At 36.0% G+C, this 15,464-nt stretch overlaps 1 protein-coding gene across 4 annotated transcripts in view; it reads left to right on the forward strand.

Annotated features, from left to right (window-relative positions):
- ADK (adenosine kinase) overlaps positions 1-15,464 on the forward strand; it is a 569,500-nt gene that overhangs the window by 137,238 nt on the left and 416,798 nt on the right. The window lies entirely within an intron of this gene.

Below are 15,464 nucleotides of genomic sequence, written 5' to 3' on the forward strand. Positions count from 1 at the left end.
GTAGGTTACAACGCGGTAACATTAGGGCTCGATTCAGCAGTGGGTTACAACGCTGTAATGTTAGGGCTCGGTTCAGCGGTGGGTTACAATGCCGTAACGTTAGGGCTCGGTTCAGCAGTGGGTTACAATGCCGCAACGTTAGGGCTCAGTTCAGTAGTGGGTTACAATGCCGTAACGTTAGGGCTCAATTCAGCAACGTTGGAAAGAAGTTCAGCGATGTATGAGCTGGTATTTCATTTGTCGTCTACTGAAACAATTTTCAAAGCTCCCTCCTCCCCCTAAAAGGGCAATACGGTTGCAATATAGACTTAAAAAACATCACTTACTTTTCATATAAGTAATCTCTGAAAATAAGGTAAAATACTTTCCATGGATATCAAGGAAAAAATGAAGTAATAATGTTAGCCATTTTAGACTCGATTTTCTCTTTTAAAGTTGGTAGTAGCACTTTGATTTCTCTCCTCAAAAGTCATGAAATAATTACTGTATTAAATTGCTGTCAAATTCCACTCCAGAGGTACCTGTAGCATAGGTCAACCTCACTGTAGTATTTTAATAGTTTAAGTTTTGGCAAAAAACAATGAGACTTGCAGATAAACAACTTTATAGAGAAATTTCAGAAGTTTATTTCCGTATATTATAGCCACATTTTATTTTTTTTCCACAATACAAATTTACGTAATCTTTACGTTATCACTTAAGATTTCAAGGAAGTAACCATCTCATCTTGTCTTCGTATGTTTTCCCTCAGTCGTGTTTCATTATAGCATAGGCTGATTCCACAATTCCAATGTTTTATTGAACTTTTCACATTAAATTTTATTTCCCATTAATTTAGAAATATTTGGTGAAATGTGCTTTGCATCCATGTCTGTCATACTATCCAACTCTAAGTCTCAGACTATTTCACTTAGGGTCTCTGTACATAAAACAGACATATAGCATGGTATTTGAAGGGTTCCAGGGGGAATATTCTCATAGAATATATTTCTAAATAAAATAATTCTATGTCAATGCAAATAATCTTGTATTCATGTATAGTGATATATATATTTATATGACTATAAATATGTATTTACGTATATACATGTACATATATATGTATACACACACAAACACACACACGTATACATTTTCCCCCATTCACTCAGTAACACTGATTCATTTGATATGTATACTCCTACCTTAGCTAACAGTATATGACTTCTTCATGGTTAGTTCTCACTTTCCTTTGTGACATGTTTTTTCTGGACAGCCCATTATATAGATTTCCTTAAACTCTGGCTTTAGTTTTCTAATTTAGGACCTTTATCTTGAGTGATAAATATCCACTTACTCCCATGAAATATGTAACTCCAGCTGAGATCTCTATCCTGAGCTCCTGGGTAAATGAGAACACCCAGATTCAAACCTCACTATGTCAATTCCTAGCTATATGACGGTGAGGAGGTCCCTGTGCCTCAGTTTTCTCATCTATAAAATGGAGATACTAAAGTAACTATTTCATGGTGGTATTTTTCGTAAGCAAATACGCGGTAATACATGCAAATTACTTCCCACGACGCATAAATGATAGCTCTGAAGCTCCAAAAGCCTAGAGTTGACTTGGGCAAGTTAACTTCAATTTCATTGTCTAAAAAGGATTTATAATTCCTTCCTTTGGAGTCTGTTATGCCTAGCAAGATTATTAGCTTGTTTTCATTCTGGAGAGTTTGAAACTGGGAAGTTCAGAAGCCATTTAAACTCAAGAGATTCAGCTAGATGGGCAGGTTCTAGGACTTACACTGTGCCCCTCTGCCAGGGCCCAGAGTGTATCTGGACCCTTGGACATTCAGTAAAGGCTTGATAAATGAAAAGGTCATAATGTCCACAATTTTATCAAGGTTTTAAAGAATACACTTAAATAAAAAGCTGAAAGACTATTAGGAAACAGCTTACACAAAGACCTTAAGGATATCCTACATTATGGTCATTAATTAGGAGCTGTGGGGAAAAAAAATTTTTTTTTTTTGTGGTGAAAAAAAAAATTCTTTTTTTTTTTTTTTTTGTGGTGGTGCAGTGTTAAGCGCTTGGCTGCTAACCGAAAAGTGCACAGTTTGAGCCTGCAAGCTGCTCCACAGGAGAAGGGCGTGGCACTCTGCTCCCGTAAAGATTTCAGTCTAGGAAACCCTATGGGGCAGTTCTACTCTGTTTTACAGGATTGCCATGAGTCGGGATCAACTCCTCGGCAACGGGTTTGTTTTTTCTTTTAATTGTCATTAATATGCCTCATTTCAAATTGATACAGCCACTCTCCCAAGCTAAGTATGGCCTAAGAATCATTCCTCACTCACTTCTTACACTAATCACTAAGTCTGTTGATTCTGCTCCCAAATTAGCCTTTAAATGCACTTCTTTCCTCTACAATCTCAATGCCACATTTCAGGATTTCCTTATTTCTTACCTGGGCCATTCTAACAGTCTGACAGTTCTCTTGATTCCAGAAGAGCCTTTCTCTAATCCATTCTCCAGTCTTTAACTGATTAATTCTCCTTTTAAATATTATTCCCATCACCTACTAAAAACAAATCTGAATTTCGTAACAGGGTGTATACACACAAACGCACATACAGTAGTACACCTTTCTGTCTGCTAAAATCACTCTTAATTCCCTAACTCACCCTGTATACTTCGGTCACATTGAGGTGTTCCCATAAAATATTTTCTCTTGTCTTTCTACTTTTGCAAATGCTGCTTATTACTATTGGAAACCCTGGTGGCATAGTGGTTAAGAGCTATGGCTGCTAACCAAAAGGTCAGCAGTTCAAATCCACCGGGTGCTCCTTGGAAACTCTGTGGGGCAGTACTGCTCTGTCCCGTAGGGTTGCTATGAGTCGGAATTGACTCGACGGCAACAGGTTTGGTTTGGTTTTTTTTGGCATTTTACTATAACTGTGCCACAGGCATACATACCTTCCTACCTATTACTTTCTTTGTCTAGCTAACTTCCTACTTGTCTATAAGGCATCATGCCTGTGAAGCTTATCTTGTTAATCTTCCAACTCTAAACTAGATATCCTTCCTGTAGGCCCTCAGAGGCCTATTTTGAAATATACTTGCTTATTGAAATGTCTCAGTGGGTGACTACTGAAATTCTCTGAGACTCAGTTTGTCATCTGTAAGGTGGCTATCTATGCTGAAGGACTCCTGTAAGGATAAGTATGTGAAGTTGCTGCTATAGTGTACCATCAACTGGATTCCGTCTCATAGCGATCCTGAGTAGAACTGCACCATAGAGTTTCCGAGGCTGCAATAAAAGTTCCAGTAAATGTTAGCTATTACTGGTCATTAATATTTCTCTCAAAGGCAAGCACCTCAACATTCATCTTCCTAACTCCATCCACTAGTCTAGTACTTGGCACAAAATAAGTTTTTATATACTTGTATACATTTGGTGATCTGCTCCTGTAAAGATTGTTGTTGGTGGTGGTTGCCGTTTGAGTCGATTCTGACTCATAGCGACTCTGTAGGGCAGAGTAGAACTGCCCATAGAGTTTCCTAGACTGAAATCTTTACTGGAGCAAATAGCCAGTTCTTTTCTTCCACGAAGTGGCTGGGTGGGTTTGAACTGCTGAACTTCTGGTTTGCAGCTGAGCGATTAAGCACTGTGCCACCAGGGCTCCTTAGCTAGCACTGGCTTAGATTAAAAAAGGAAGTTAGTAACAGGAGTTACTACACTGCAAAAAAAAAAAAAAAAAAGGGAGTACAGTTGGGCCTTAAAAAAAAAAAAAAAACCAAACCCATTGCAATGGAGTTGATTCAAACCCACAGTGACCCTATAGGACAGGGTAGCCCTGCCCCCTTAGGGCTTCCGAGGAGCACCTGGTGGAATCGAACTGAGAACCTTGTGGTTAGAAGCTGAACTCTTAACCATTAAGTCACCGGGCTTTTAAGAATGATTAAATCTAAGTACTTAAAACCCTGTCTCTGGGCGTTAGAGCTTCAATTTGTCAGTCTATCTCTTTATTCTTCTTCCTCTTTTTTACTTTGACTTCCTTTGTAATGGTCTTGTGCTAACTTTTGTTCTTGTTCATTTGAAAAGTGATCAGCTGCTCTGATCAATTAGTAGTTTCAGATATTGATATTCACATTTTCATTTTATGAGCAAAATAAACGCCCAGAAAATACGGTTTAAGATTTGATGTAAGATTTACAATGTATTTCATTATTCTTCCTTTAAGGGTTAATGACAAATGATAACTGTAACTGGACTCTTGTTTAATGGATAAAAAAGTCTCCAACTTACAATAGGGACTGGTAGATAATTTTTAGCATTTCTGACCAGCGTTCATATGCCATGGCGTTAAATGATATTCTGAAAGAGACAAATGTTTTACCTAAACAAGAAAAAATTGTTTTTATCTTTTTGTGATTTGTGATTTTTTTTCCTGAATGCTTTTTTTTTTTTTAATTTATGTAGTCCCAGGGTTTTTTTCTTGTTGATTGCATAATGTATTAAATGTGTTTTGTTAAGGCAACCCTTTAAGACTGCCCTTATAGACGAAAGAGAGAGACAGAATTTTCTGATGTTGTGGAAGAGGTTATATTTAGCTGTTGGTATTTCAAGTTGGAACACTTCATTCTACTGTGCCTTAGTTAATGAGTCATCTGGAGAAAATGGGCTGTCTTTTGCTTTTAGGAAGAGTCTGTAGCAAATAATAATAAGTTAAACACTGTGGGAGATTTTCTGCCAAATAACAAACTTAAAATGGAAAATGTTTTGTAATTTGTTTTATTGCCCATTTGTAAAATATGTACTCAAGGGTAAAGAACCATTTTTACTTATTATCTTTAGCTCATAAAAACAAAAAATAATAATCCTGATAACACATACAACTAAAAGAAAGCATTTTCTACCAAAGCATTGTATAGAGTGTTATATGAGTTACAGACAAGTGGCAACCTGTGTAAACTTTATGAAGTTATTTTATAGACAGAATATACAGCAGTGGTCAAATTTTAATGATGTCACTACCTGAGGAAAGTCTGTGTGATTATTGAAGTATTGATTTTTTTCAAGCATTTTTATGTCATGTGCTATATTTTTAGTTTCCTTTGTTACCTCTTATGTATGATGGCATTATAATATTAGAAATCCTTTGAGTGGATAGTTGGCAAAGGATGTGGGAGATACTGATTGTAATTTTGACTGTCATTATCTTATATGAATTCCCTGGGTGATGTAAATAGTTAATGTGCTCAGCTGCTAAGTGAAAGGTTGGAGGTGCGAGTCCACCTCAGGTACTTCTGAAGAAAGGCCTGGTGATCTATTTCCAAAAGATCAGCTATTGAAAACCCTGTGGAGTGCAGTTGTACTGTGACACACATGGGGCTGGCATGAGTCAGAATCAACTCTGCAACGACTGGTGGTTGTGATTGTTTACATTACAGGCAGTCCCTGGATTATGAATGAGTTCCATTCCTAAGTCTGTCTTTAAATCAAATCTGTATGTAGATCTGAACGATTAGGTAGGGTTTGTATCTAACATCAGTCAAATATTTGTCTTAGTATATAGTGTACATTTCTGTGCATAAAAAACTTTAAAGGAACACTTCCAGATACACTAAAACATCTGTAGCAGAATAATACAATAATAATGTTTTTATGCACGTCACAAGGTAATGCCTGTTTGTTATTACAAACCATTGTATATACCTCAAATTTTTAATATAATAGGGTTTACAGGGATTGGTTTGTAACTACTGATTACCCGTAAGCTGGGCCTTCATAACCCAGGGATAGCCTGTATATATGTTACAATGACTACATGCTTCAGTTTTCTCATCTGCACAATATTGCGTTTTTCTTACAGAATGAAAGGAGATAGCTTGGGATAAAGAAAACCATATCACACTGGAAAACAGGAAATTTTAAGCCTTAGAGTTCAAGTTTTAAATCAAAGATATCTTTTGTGAAGTAAACTTGCCAGATCTTCCTTGGGCACAGAATAATAACATCACTAGAACCACTAACCATATTCCCCCCGCTCCAAATTTATTTCTTTAACAAGGATTTATGAAGGAACTATTGGGAGTTAGCATTGTCTGCTGTACCAGTAAGACCAGTCTCTTGTTCATTTTAGGCATTTACAAAGATCATATGGAATATACTGGAGGAAAATTTCGGTTTTCTGGTTCTGACTTAGAAAAACCTACGTTTTGGTTCTCACCCATGGCAGTGAGTGTAAAGGCAAGTTTCTGGCGTGGGATGACAGTGCCTGTTATGAAGTCTCTGCCCCTTTTGCAGGTCAAGGAACCATTTCTCTGCAGTTCAGTGGAATGTGCCTTATGGCATATCATTCTGAGTCCTTAATAACAGGAAATTTGAAGTTTGAAATTGGTGAGCCAGTCATGTTTGAGAGCTTGATTAATTGATTTGCTCATTCAGTATTTATTTAATGAACGTACTTGGATTTTTGATACCCTGCAGTCAACATGTCTAAAACTAAAATCATAATCCTTCCACAAAACCTGTTCCACCTGCAGCCTCCTCTGTTTTACTTAATGGAATTTTATCCTTCTAGTTGTTTAGGATTCTTTTTTAAAAATTTTTAATATTTTTGTTGTTGTCGAGATTATACACAGCAAAAAATACACCAATTCAGGATTCTACATGAACAATTCAGTGACGCTGATTACATTATTCAAGTTGTGCAACCATTCTCACACCCCTTTTCTGAGCTGTTCCTCCCCCATTAAGGTGCCTATCTAATTTTTAGAGTTGCTGTTGACAATTTGATCCCTTATAGATAGATCTTAAAAGAGCATAATGCCCAAAACAGACATTTTTAACTAGTTAAGCTAAATTATTATTTGGTCTTAAGCCGACTTCAGGGAATATTTTTGGATTAAGGTTTAAGTATTATTTTAGAGCAATAGTTTCATGGGTTCATCCAGACTCTGAGGCTCCAGCAAATCTGTGTTCTGTGAGGATTTGAAATTCTGTTCTGCGTTTTCCCCCTTTTGATCAGGATTCTTCTATAGAATCTTTGATCAAAATGTTGAGTAATGATAGCCAACATAATACAGTTCTGTTGGTCTCATGGCAAAGGAGGCAGTTATCCATGGAGGCAATTGGCCACACATTTCATTTCCTTCTCCTATTCCTGACTCCTTCTTCTTCTGTTGCTCCAGGCAAATGAAGACCAATTGTTGTGATTTGGGTGACAGCTTACAAGCTTTTAAGACCTCAGGTACTATGCAGTAAACTAGGAGGTAGAACAGAAGCGCCAGATACGTTATCAGGCCAATTAACTGAGATGTCCCATGAAACCATGACCCTAAACCTCCAAAGCAAGAAACCCAATCCCATGAAGTGTTTGGTTATATATAGGCAGCCTCCGCAGCAACTTTTTAAAAATTTGTTGCTGTTTTTGTAAATATATCTATCACACAGCTTTTGCCAGTCCAGCTTTGTACAGGTGTACATCTTATTGACAGCAATTTCATTAATTGGCTGTGTAATCCTACCTTTAATCAGTGTAATTTTTCCATTACCAAAAACTGAAACTTGGTACTCTGTAAGCAATAATCCCTCCTTTTCCCTCTTTCCCACCCCTGGTAACCACTGAAAAACTTTGGTCTCAATACATTTGCCTGTTCTTGGCTTTGTATATAAATGAGGTCATACAATATTTGTCCTTTTGTGATTAGAGTCATTCTCATTGCTCTCTTTCTGTTGTATCCCATATCCAATCCTTTAGGAAATCCAACTGGCACTACCTTTGAAATGTATCCTGAATCTAATCTCTTCTTAGCATCTCCACCATTACAATCATCTGTCCCATGCCTCCCTGACTACTTTGCACCACCATCATTCTTTGCCTGGATTATTGCAATACCCTCTGAACTAGTCTCTCCTTTCACCTGTGCTGCCTACACAATACTCTTTGCACAGCAGACAGGTTGATCCTTTTAAAACATAAGTCAGATCATGATACTCTTAAATAAAAATAAACTATAAAAATGGTAAAGAAAGGAGGTGTAATTATTTGCAGACAAAACAACTTTATTCTTACAAAACTCAAACTGATAACTAATTAGAAACAAGAACCTTTACAAGTTGAGTGGTTACAGAAAAACACACAAAAATCAATGAGTTTTATATATACAAAGAGCCACAAATTTTAAATTAGCAACAATATAAACAAAATCTAGCCATACATCAAGAAATTGTTACACTATGACCAAGTAGGGTTTATTCCAGAATGGTAGGATAGTTCAAAATTATGGAATTTATTGATATGATTTACTGTGCTCCCCTACCTGCTTTCCAGGGGATTTCTGTTTGCCCAGCAACTCCAGATCTACTAAACCAATGAACTGCTCTGCTATCCAGTGGTTGAACCACATCTTCTCCGATGAGATCTGATCCCTTAGAAATTTGCTCTACCTTGGGTACTCTTCATCAGCCTTAGGATACCATTTGGAGTTTTCTTATATCTTAAGTTACTCTTTTATCATAGTTAATCATTCTTTATATTAACCTTCCCTTGTTTAAGTTTTTTTTTGTTTTGTTTAAGTTACTGTGTGGTCTTTGTCTCTTGCTTTGACCCAAACTAATATATTAATAGATTTTTAGATAAATTTTATTTATTTTCATAGATGCTAAGAAAGCATTTGACAAAATGCAACATTTCTTCTTTTATTAACTTTCTATGAATTGAAGTATAACACACACATAGAAAAATACACAAATCATAAGTATACTGCTCAAAGAATTGCCTCAAAGTAAACATACTTTTTAAACCACCACCCAGTGCTAGAAATAGAACTTGGCCAGCAGCCCAGAAACACCCGTGGCCCCCCTCCTTCTTACCCAAAGGTATCCACTATCCTAACTTCTAAACACCAGAGATTAGTTTTGCTGTGTTTGAACTTTAAATAAATGGAATCATGTAGTATGTATTTTTTGTCCCTGCATCTTTGGCTCTCCATTTTGTGAGATGTATCCACATTGTTGTATGTAGCACCGCTTTGCTCATTTTTGTTTCTGTGTCCTATTCCATCGTGTGAATTCATCTCAATTTATTTTTGTATTATACCACTGATGGTTATTTTGTTTCTAGTTTAAGATTATTACGGATAATAATGCTGGCATTTGAACATTCTTGTATGTGTCTTCTGTTACTCCTGTGTACACATTTCTGTTGGAATTATGAGTAGCAGTGGAATCACTGGCTCCGGGGGTGTGCTTGTCTTTAATTCCACTGGATACTGTCAGTATTCCTACCAGCAGTGTAAGAGAGTTCCAGTTGTTCCACTGGTATTTTCAGGAGTTTTTTTGTGGTTTTTGTTTTTTAATTTTAGTCATACTGGTAGTTGAGTAGTGGTATCATCTCATTGTAGTTTTAATTGTATGCCCCGACCATGACCACTAATGAAATTAAGCATTTTGTTATTTGCTTATTGACTTTTGGCCATCTTGATATACTCCTTTGTGGAGTGTCTAAGTTCTTTACACAGTTTTCTATTATGTGTTTAATTCTTTATGATTGATTCATAGAAATTCTCAGTGTTTATAGGATTTGACCCTTGTTTGCTTGACAGAAGCTTTCTCTGACTCTGAGACTTGCCTTTTCACTCTCTTAATGGTGTCTTTTAATGAACAAATATTCTTCATTTTAATGTAGGCCCTCTTTTTGTTATTTATTTTTTTTTAACTGGAAGTTTTTGACTGGTTGATATTATTGCCGTCATAAACATTGGGTAAAATTCACTGAAGTTTTCTCTGTGGGAATATTTCATTAAAAAAGTCAATGACTTTTCAGACTTTCAAATTTCTTTATCAGTTTTGTTAAGATTTGTTTTTCTGAGCATTTGTACATTTTGTCTGAATGTTTAAATGCATTGGCGTATCCTTGTTTATAGTACCTTTGCATGATCCTTTAATATGTATGTACCGTACGGTGATGTACCCTTCATCATTTTGACCAATGGCTATATGTGTCTTCTTTTAAAGGATTTATCAATTTTATTAGGTTTTTTAAAGCACCAACTTTGGGTTTATTATTCCTCTGTAGAGCATGTTTGTTTTCTGTTTTTATATATTCATCTCTTGTCTTTGTTATTTTCTTCTTTCTACTTTGTTTGGAGTTAATTTGTACTTCATTTTTTATATTCTTGAGATAAATACTTGACCATATAAAAATACATTTTTTTTTTTTGTACCTTGCAAAAAATTTGCACCAGGTCAGAAGACAAATGATAAACTGGTAAAAATAATTGCCAATTATATCGCATTCCAAGTGCTGCTACTTTCATATGTAAAGAGCTTCTAAAAGTCAATGAGAGGAACAATTTTATATTTAAAAAATGAGAAAGGTATGTGAAAAGATGGTAAGTAGAAAAGTTATTTTTAATTCAGCTTAAACATATGAAAGGATGTTCATCCTCTCCCATGGTGGGGGGGGGGTGGGGAAGGGACTAAAAATAAACCTGCTGTGATAATCCCTAAGGAGACCTGGTGGTGCAGTAGTTAAGCACTCAGCTGCTAACCAAAAGGTTGGCAGTTTGAACCCATTCAGTGGCTCGATGGGAGAAAGACTTGGTGTTCTGCCTCTGTAAAGATTATAGCCAAGAAAATCCTATGGGGCAGTTCTGCTCTGTCACATGGGGTCACTACATGTCAGAATCGACTCCACAGCAGTACACAACAACAACAGCAGCAACGGTGATAATCCCTATTATATTAAACAAACAAGCAAACAAACAAACCTGAAACTGTTGCATTTGGGTTTGTTCTGACCCATAGGCACCTTATAATACAGAGCAGGACTGCCCTGTAGGGTTTTCAAGGCTGTAATCTTTACAGAAGCAGACTGTCATATCTTTCTCTCACAGAGTGGCTGGTGGGTTCAAACTGCTGACCTTTCAGTTAGCAGCCAAGTGCTTTAACCACTGCTCCACAGGGCCCCTTCCTATTATATTGGCTGGCATTGAAAAATTCAGTAATATTTAGTATTGGAAATGAGCTAGAGAATAGGCCTTTGATAAACTATGTTGCGGATACAAATAACTACAACCTGGTAGTAGTGGAGCCCTTGTGACACAGTGGTTAAGTGATATGCCTGCTAACCAAAAGGTTGGGAGTTAGAATCCACCAGCTGCTCCTTGGAAACCCTATGGGACAGTTCTGCTCTGTCCTGTAGGGTTGCTATGGGTCGGAATTGTCTCAGTGGCAATGGGTTTGGGGTTTTTTGACCTACAAACTATGCATAAGTAAGAACATTTGTTACTATATTACTTTTAAAAGAAATAAAAAATATTAGACAAAAACCAAAATGTTTATGCCAGAAATTAGGTTGTGACTATACAGAAGCTGCTAAAAAGAGGTAGACTATATGCTCTGGTCATTCTAGAACAAACTTCAGGAAAGGTTGTTTGCAAAAATTAGAAGAGCTTGCAAAAGAGCTTGTGTGTGATGTGTTTATTTTTTGTTTGTTCACAGTGAATTTCTGGCCATATTGTATAATAGATAATTGCCCTGGTGGCACAGTGGTTAAGAGCTTGGTTGCTAACCAAAAGGTCAGTGGTTCGAATCCACCAGCTGCTCCTTGGAAACCCTATGAGGGAGTTCTACTCTGTCTTATAGGTCATTATGAGTCGGAATCAACTCTGCAGCAATGAGTTTGGTTTACTGGGTTGTTGTAAAACAACTGCAGGTCTGGTTAAAATATAGCTAGCATTCTTTTACATGCATATTTGAGTTCACTAGAATGTAAGGGAAAATCTCAGTGGTCAAAAAGCAAGAGGAAACTGGAAACCAGCTTAGTTAGTGTCTAACTGTGTGTCTTCCAGAAGGTAATTTTTTTAGTAAATGTTTGCTGCATTATATTCATGGAATGGGATTGACGTCTTCTGGTATTTAACACAAACATACTACTTTTGGTTATATTTTATTTTCTTAGATTGTAAACTCAGAAAATGCAAGATATGGACCATCTTGTATGCTCCTTTACGTTACTCTACACTGCATAGCACAGTACATTGAATATTGTACAATAAATATTTTGAGAAATCAAAACAGTAATAAATGGCACTCATTTGTGTTATAGTTTCAGAACCTGTTCACATGCTACTTTGATGAGCTGTGTCGTGGCCTCTATGGTAGATAGGTATAACAGTCATTAATTTTATTCACATGTTGGAGAAGAACCGAGTCCAAGTGAATAAGTGACTTCTCTAAAACAGAGGTTGTGGCAAATCTGCTCTACCATCTCTTTTTTGTACAGTCTAGAAGCTAAGAATGGTTTTTAACATATATATTTTTTAAGGGTTGGATAAATAAAAAGTATACTATGACATGTTAAAAGTTTTATGAAATTCAAATTACAGAGTCCATAATTAAAGTTTATTGAAAGTCACGCTCATTCACTTATATATTGCCTGTGGCTGCTTTCCACCCTGGTAGAGTTGAGTAGTTGCACCAGGGAGTTGATGTGGCATTCTCATCACTTCACACTACTGTTTGGCACATTTCACATTTCACTGATGCAGTTATAATACAACGGTGTTTTGCGTGTTACATGTATTGCTGCACATTGAGCTGCAACACTGTTTTTTACTGCTAGTGCACATTCATTATGTCAGAACAAGAAAAGTAGACTTTGACTCTTCTGTTTTTAAGGGACAGTGGAGTGTAGATTATTTTATCAAATTAGATGGTAAAGCTTTGGGTTTATTGTGCTCTACTAAAAGAATGCAATATGTATTACCATCACCAGGCTGAGCACTTACAGTATTCCAAACACACAGGAAAACAGTTATTATAAAAATTAGAAAATTTTAAATGTAATATCTGTACCCAGTTGAATTTTTCACACACACACACACACACAGTGAAAATGAGGCTACATCCAAAATCAGTTTTCAGGTGGCCCATTTGTTTAGCCAAGTAAAGAAAGCCATTTTCCAATGGTGAGTTAATTAAACTGTGTTTAATTGAAGCAGCCTAAGAAAATAAATTTAAGACTATTAGTCCTTTAGTGAGAATAAGTGTTTAAGGAATTGAGAAAATTGGGAGCAACATCAATTGTCAACTAAAAAAAGAAGGAAATGATATCAAGTGGTTTTCCTTGGTTCTTGCTAAGTCAACAGATGTTACCATACTGCTCAGTTATTGTTTATTCAAGGAGTCAGTCCCAAGTTTGAAGTGACTAAAGAATTAAAAATTAGCGTCCTTGAAAAGTCTGTGTGGAACAACTACAGGCATGAATATTTCCAAATAAATTGAGGAAACACTAATTCTGTTTAACCTGAAGTGGAATCTGTTAAGATGTGCTACAACTGATAGTGGCAAAAATATGTGTTGAGCAGAAAAATGATTACTTGGACAAATTTACAAAGTTTTTGAAAATGTAAGATCTTTAAAGCCTGTAAATATTCATTGTATTATTTATTAGCTGATATTTTGAGGAAAATATTTGAATCTGTCTTTTCTTAGAGAACCGTTAGTGTCAAGGGTGAACTTGAGTTCCATTACTTTGTCAGAAATTTAAATTAAATATTTGACTTACCCTACTACCCAGCAGTTTTGATTAGTGCAATATTTTGCTCTAGACTGAAAATTTTGCTCGAGACTAAAAATTTCTGAACAAGAAGGGAAGCTCCTTCAACCACTATTACTGAACATTGAATGGCTTTGAAAATTATCTTTTGCTGCAGACTTCATACTGCTTCTTAATGGCTACACAAAACAGCACTTTATCTTTTTTTTAATTTTTATTGAGCTTTAAGTGAAAGATTACAAATCAAGTCAGTCTCTCATACAAAAATTTATATACACCTTGCTATATACTCCTACTTGCTCTCCCCTAATGAGACAGCCTGCTCCTTCCCTCCTCTCTCTCTTTTCGAGTTCATTCTGCCAGCTTCTGACCCCCTCTGTCCTTTCATCTCCTCTCCAGATAGGAGATGCCAGCATAGTCTCAAGAGTCTACTTGATCCAAGAAGTGCATTCTTCACCAGCATCTTTTTCTATCCCATTGTCCAATCCAGTCCCTGTCTGAAGAGTTGGTTTTGGGAGTGGTTCCTGTCTTGGGCTAACAGAAGGTCTGGGGGCCATGACCACCGGGGTCCTTCTAGTCTTAGACCGTTAAGTCTGGTCTTTTAATGAGAATTTGGGGTCTTCATCCCACTGCTCTCCTGCTCCCTCAGGACTTCTCTGTTGTGACAAAACAACACTTTAAATGTGAAACATATACTATATAAAGCCATTTTGACAATGACTAACATAGTTTGAATCACAAGTAATATCAAGCTGCCTTGTACGTGTCTCATTCTGTCAAAAGTTAAAACAAGAAACGAAATCTCCATTTCCACATGAATTTGGATCAGATATATTTTCCAGATTCAAACTATAGTTCCAGGAGTGTTTTTCAGGCCTTGATGCAAGTGCAAAAGAAATCTCCTTATTTCAAAATCCATCTAACAGTGCAATTGTGGAGCTTCTACTTAACCTTGAATTGAAAGTGGTTAATCGGTAGTGTAATGACATGGTAAAAGCAAATATCAAGAGAACACTCTAGTTGAATTCTATCAATTCCTTCTAAGTGATGAATATGCTCAAGTAAAATCATATGTTTGTGGTTTGATATCGGTATTTGGAATAAACATGTGTGTGAAAAGACATTTCCAAAGTTGAAATATGTAAAATCTCATTATAGATCAGTGTTTAATAGATGAATATTTGCAGTAAATTTTGATGATAGGGATCACTAACTTTAAACACCAATTAAGCAAAATGTTATTCCCCAAAAGGAATTACATTCTTCTTATTAGTAGACCTGAATAACAAAAATTGTACTAAATTATTATATTTTGAATTTCATCAATAATTTTTGGGGGGAGATTTGTTTTCTCTCTTTTTTACAAGTACTTACATAATATCCTTGTTTTGGTCTTCTGATCTACGAAGCCTGAAATATTTACTACCTGACCCTATACAGAAAAAACTTGCTGGCCCCTTTCCTGAAAGAATAATAGCGTGTCTAATTAGACACAAGTTATGCATTGGGTTGATTTTTCTTTATTCTCATTTTAGAGTTTTTGCGTTTCGAAAGTACTAAAAATATTCATATTATGAAGAGCTATTTTGTCTGCGTAAAGTAATTTAAATCCTTGAATTGTTGATAAAGCAATTTATCTGTAAATTTTGTGTCAGTAGAGTGTATCCTATAGGGTATCCTGCAATGCTCTTCTTTTATACTAGCTGAATAACTTCGGAATTCGGGATTTTGCAGTTTTCATTTTTTTTCTTATTTGGTTTTGCTTCCAAATTGACTAATGATCATTTGAAGTGTTCTACTTTTGAAATTTCATATATACTGAAAATAATTTATATTCCAAATTGTACTGAGTTCAGTGTTAGTTTTTATTTTAAAGAGACAATATGAATACTTTCTTCAGATCAAGAGGCTTAATAC

Source organism: Loxodonta africana, chromosome 16 (genome assembly GCF_030014295.1).
Source record: "Loxodonta africana isolate mLoxAfr1 chromosome 16, mLoxAfr1.hap2, whole genome shotgun sequence".
Lineage (NCBI taxonomy): Eukaryota > Metazoa > Chordata > Mammalia > Proboscidea > Elephantidae > Loxodonta > Loxodonta africana.